Source organism: Nelumbo lutea, chromosome 5 (assembly GCF_056320005.1).
Source record: "Nelumbo lutea isolate HS-2025 chromosome 5, American lotus-T2T, whole genome shotgun sequence".
Lineage (NCBI taxonomy): Eukaryota > Viridiplantae > Streptophyta > Magnoliopsida > Proteales > Nelumbonaceae > Nelumbo > Nelumbo lutea.
Genome location: NC_142688.1, coordinates 693739 through 699364, shown reverse-complemented (window position 1 = coordinate 699364; position 5626 = coordinate 693739). Strand labels below are relative to the sequence as shown.

General features: G+C 38.3%; 1 pseudogene across 1 annotated transcript; it reads left to right on the top strand.

Moving 5' to 3' along the window:
• The first annotated feature begins 382 nt into the window (after nt 1-382).
• LOC148849696 (AT-hook motif nuclear-localized protein 25 pseudogene) lies at nt 383-2635 on the top strand (annotated as a pseudogene). The gene is made up of 2 exons (XR_016099566.1): nt 383-2230; nt 2425-2635. The product of XR_016099566.1 is annotated as an AT-hook motif nuclear-localized protein 25 pseudogene (transcript).
• Nucleotides 2636-5626: the final 2991 nt, after the last annotated feature.

The following is a 5626-nucleotide window of genomic DNA, read 5'->3' as shown; positions in this document are numbered from 1 at the left end:
ACAAAGATATCCTTGACCAAATGACCTTTGTAATTTAAGTATTTAACTCTCGGCCGGGTTAGGGTTAGGGTTAGCTCAACCAACCAGCGTAGGGTTGGCGTTGCACTTGGCACTTGCACATAAATGGACGACACATGAAAATGCAATAACTAATAATTAAGCTTTAAGCATCACCACTCCTCAAAAATGTTACTGACCAAAGTTCCACTTTAATGTCTTTTAATTTTAGTATAGTTTTCATGAACATTTACTATTGTTTAATTTTTATATATTATTAATTTACTAGCTCAAAAGTAATTAAGTACTAACTAATACAATATTATTTTATTTTATGTAGTTGGCTTGCTTTTTATCCTTCCCAAATCCCAATTCCCATGTGCTTAAGATTAAGGCCTCTCTGCCCTTGTAATTGCTTCTGCTTTTACCCCCTCCTCTCCTCCCACTCCACACACGCCTTCCACTGAACTATTCCTTCCGCAAAAACCTAACTTACCTCTTTCTCTTTCATTCAGAGCTCCACTCCACACACTCAAAACCCATCGATTTCACACATAAAAATTATTTTTCCTTTCTTTCTATTTTCTTTTTCAGATGATCGATCAGACAGAATTGTTGCTTATATGAGTTGAGTTGAACGTATATTGATAATTTGCTGCAGCCAAAAGATCCATCTAGGTAGGGAAGAATTACTGCTGGTTTGAGCAACAGGTAAACACCATGATGGGCTTTGGAGTTGTGGCTTTGTTTTAATTTTGGGGTTTTGAATTTTATGGACTGAGTGAATCACTGCATCAAGTTGGTATTACACACTTGGAGCTTCTTGTCAGCTTTTCCTTCTGTTATTCTAATTTCCGGGTTCCGATTTGAGAGTTTGTATTTGTTTGAGATATCACTTTTTTTTTTTTTTTTTTTGATAATTGAAACAGCACTCGAAACTGGGTTGAGAATAAGAATTCATGCTGTTCATTGAAAAATTAGAGAGAGAAGGAAAAATAAAAATGAAGGAATTTTTTAATGTAATAAGAGCCCCTGAGTCCTATATATCTTGTATGTTTGGATTTCAAACTTAAGGTTGATGATTCCGTGCTTGTATGGTATTCAGTTGAATTGGTCAAGAGATGATATGGCTGTTCTTGAGTCTTAGCTTGACGACTAGCTAGTTCCTAGTTGTAAGGGTAGAGAACAATAAGAGGATTGGAACTTATTAGAAATAGTTTTTAAGATCTAAATAGCATTTATTCGATCGGTGACATATATAGAAAGAGAAGACCAGATCGAAGACACCGGTAAAAGCTGGCAAGTAAGTGGTGGGAGAGAATTGATGTGGCGATGGAGGGATTGGAACCAGGCCCAGGTTCTGGCTATGTCCACCGTCTACTCCGACCGGATATGCACACACAAAGAACATCGCAGTCTCAACAACAGACAAGCCAAATATCGGTTTTGAAGCACTCACCAGAGAAGGATAAAAAAGCCGACCCAAGCGCAGCCACAACAAGTTCTGGTGCAGCAGCCATTCCCACCCGTCGGCCTCGGGGCCGACCTCCGGGCTCCAAAAATAAGCCGACGCCACCGATTATCGTCACACGTGACAGCCCCAGCGCACTCCGGTCACATGTACTTGAAGTCTCGACTGGCGCTGATGTGGTCGAGTGTCTATCAGATTACGCAAGGCGGCGAGGTCGAGGTGTTTGCATCCTTAGCGGCGGAGGAGCAGTCGCCAATGTGACGTTGCGTCAGCCTGCAGCGCCACCAGGGAGTGTAGTGACGATGCACGGTCGATTCGAGATACTTTCGCTGTCGGGAACAGTGCTTCCACCGCCGGCAGAACCTGGAGCCGGTGGATTGACAATATTTTTAGCAGGAGGGCAGGGACAGGTAGTTGGGGGCAGCGTTGTGGGGTCTTTGATCGCTTCAGGTCCAGTGATGCTAATGGCTACATCATTCGCAAATGCCATGTTTGAAAGATTACCCTTGGGGGAAGAGGAGTCACCGGTGCAGGTCAAGCCTACAGCATCGCAATCATCCGGTGTTACAACTGGCTGTGGCCCTGCTCCTGCAGGTGGTGGTGGTGGTTCGTATAATTTGGGAGTGAACATGGTGAATTATCAGTTTCCAGGAGATGGTTTTGGTTGGAGTACTGGTAATGCTTCAAGGCGTACATTATAGTAGTGGTGATGATTCTGACATGGTTAGATATTTCAAGTCTCGATCGTTTTCTGGGTGGCAGGTAATTCCCTAAGTTTTATTTCTTTTGGGTTGATTATGCTTTGAATTCAACAATGACACACGACAAGAGACATTGATAAAGGCAAAAACCACGTACAGCCTGCCTCACCCATTTCATTTCATATTTAGCAATGCAAATTAAGAGCCATACAAGAGATGGTAGCAGTAGAATAAAGAAAAGGCTTGTATTTGCAGGAGGGCAGAAAGAGATGAAGCCTATCCAGGAGCTGACAGATAAGATCCAGTAGTGTGTAAGAACCGGTGAAGCAAAAGAGACTTCTTAAGGTCCGTAAATGCAAATTCATGTACAATTAGTAGACATTAGATTCTTTTTTTCCTTTGGGATTTCTCCTTTTTGTTCTCCTCCTGGTTTACTGATTTCTATATATAATTGTTTATATGCACACACTCCTTGGGTCTCCTTCTAAATTGTTCCATCTTGTGTACCTTTTCTTCCCATAAAATTAATATGACAACATGTTTGCAGCTTGTGAATCTTTCCACATTACACAGAAACAAAAAAATATGAAAAAAAAAATAATAATAATAATATTTTTAAGGGTTGCTTGCTTCTTTTCCAAGGTTGAGGTCCAGATTGTTTTACTGAAAAAGAAGTGAATAACCTACAAAGGAAAAGATCTACGAAAACCTTGTACTGGTTCAAATATTAAGGTGCATTCACTCACAATCCCTTTAACTATTTGGTGGGGTTCCAATTCTTTTTCCTTTAATTCATATTTCTGGTTACCCAACTAAAAAAAGCCTCTTTTCCATAAAAATAAAAAAATAAAAATAAAGCCTCTTGTTATCTTCACCGGTGCAAAAACCTTAATTTGTTACTTCTGATAACTGGAGAACTACACCAAGTCTTTCTCTATCGACAGGCACACTCCAAACTTTTCTGACCAAGCGTTACAGAAATAGAAAAGGGAAGTTGTCTTGTCAGCTGCAAATAAAACATCATATGGATAAATATTATTAAAACACCCTCCAAGATTAATAGATTAGACCACCTGTTTCATCACTTAATAACTAGACAAAAATGGAATTTATTTCTTTGAAGTGCTTCTGTGTACACTTGGTAGAAAAAGAAAAGAAGAAAATCCAATTCCCCAAACATTGAAATTTGGGGAATAAAGTACATATGGGAGCTTCAACTTGGTGCGTTACTTAATTAGTTCCTTGAGTTCAGTCCTTTGTTTTTCTTTTTGGAAGATACATACATGAATGTACGATATAAGCTCCTCTAAATTGCACCCTACTTAATTTACCTTTATCTAAAATCCCATACTCCAAGAAACCTTTCGATTCTTTTCAACCTGTAAGATGGAGAACATTTGCTTCTGAAGGTTTCAGTTAAAACTAAGCTCCAAATTAAATTGCCAGTTGGGCATACTGTTTTTCGGTGGGTAGGTTCTAGGCATTGTATCCTGTGGTTTCAAGCCTCTATGATGAGATCACATGTTGAGTAAGCTTTTTTTCTTGTTTAAGAATGAATGTTGGGCAGCTTTATTCGCTTGCATGCTCCTATTTGCTTGAAATCTTAAGGCATGCCTGCCTTGACAGATCTACAGACAGACAGAGTATATATTGCACAAGCATTCAAAAGTCTATTATTTCATGTGAGCTAGGATTTTTAGAGGAAAAAGGAAGAAGGAAACCAAGAATAAACCATTTATCTTATCGTCAGGAAAAGAAAAAGAGAACAAAGCTTGGAATGCATCATATGATTTTCATCTTCATACAACATCAAAAATTCAAAATAACCTGATTAAATGAACAGGTCCTAGTGTGGGGGATAGTACAAGCCTAACTCATGCTAATAAGAAATTAAGTGAATGCAAAGGCATGCATTTTATTACTTCATCAACTTCTACCTATTCCAACACGCTAAGAATACCCATTAGAAAACCCTAATGTTATCTATATTTCTACCTCAACGTTACATGCATGTTAAAGTTACACATCAGAAAACCCTAATGTTATCTATATTTCTACCTCAACGTTACATGCATGTTAAAGTTACACATCAGAAATATATGTTTCAACTTAGTTAGAGCAGCTTCTCAATTCTCAGCTTTAAGTAGCTATAACATGAGTTCAAATTTGCGCCCCACAATGTCCCACAACATCCCCGCCTTGTATTGGAAAAATCTCCGGGAGATGTTCCCAATACATGACAGGGATATGCTGTGGGACATTGTGGGGTGCCCCCTTGTGGAGTGCAGATGTGAATTCCTATAACATTGACTTACCGTACCTCCGAGTTACCCCATTGGAAATTTGGAATTGCTACATAAATATTTACTTTATTGTTCGCCAATCTAGGTAGATAGTCCTGCTGTAGCTAGTAGCAACTGCTGGCTAAAAGTGATGAATGGAAATTGTTACATGGTGAAAACACTTTTAATTCTATTGTGGTAGAACCCACAAACCTTAGCTGATGAACAATATATAGATAGATAGTGCTTGTACTGCTTGCAGTTCGATCTGAACCATTCAGGCAACTTACCATCAATTAATGGAAGACTAATTTTGATCGCACGTTGTAGGGAGAATGAATTATTCAAAGTGATTGATCGGTATTGAATCTATGGTGGATATCCAATCCAATCCAATAATTAATATGGATTAAAATTTAAATCCAAATTCAGTCCAATTAACTTAGGGGCCATTTGATAACAGCTGAAGATGCTGAGTTGAAAAGTTTATTATTTTGTCTTTTAATAAATAAACTTATTTGTGAACATCTAAAAATGAAACTGGATAGATCACTAAACCCTTGAAAATTTTATTATTTAACAATTTTATCAATTAAGGGTCCATTTGGTTTGCAGGAATAAGGGTTCATCCATTCTCATTCCAATTCCAACCATTTGGTTGGGTGGAACCAGAATTACATTCCCTCCTCCCTTGAGAATGAAAATCCACTTTAATCTGTTCTAATTCTAGATTGAATCAAACAGATGAAGAGAATAGACCATTTCAACTCCGAAGGGTTCTGATTCTCATTCCGACTATGAACCAAACAGACCTTAAAAAGACAAAGACAGTAAGTCCTTCTCAATTCAACTTCAGTTATCAAACAGTCCATTATGTTGCTTCAGTTATCAAAAACACTTTAATTAGATTGGATTCGAATTGGATTGGAGCGGTATTGGTCCATTTATAGCCCTATGTGCCATTTTTCAATACATGCTACAGATTGCACTTTATGCAAACATCTTCATTCAAAGAATCAATGAAACTCGCAAAGTACAATTAAGTGCATTAAGTAGCAGCACAAAAAGCAGGTTGCACACAATTTGTAACGTTGGTAGACATATTAGCTCATCGCCATTCAATGTTTGTAGCAATTCCAGATCCCTGGCAAACAAATCGAAATTGTTGACATTTC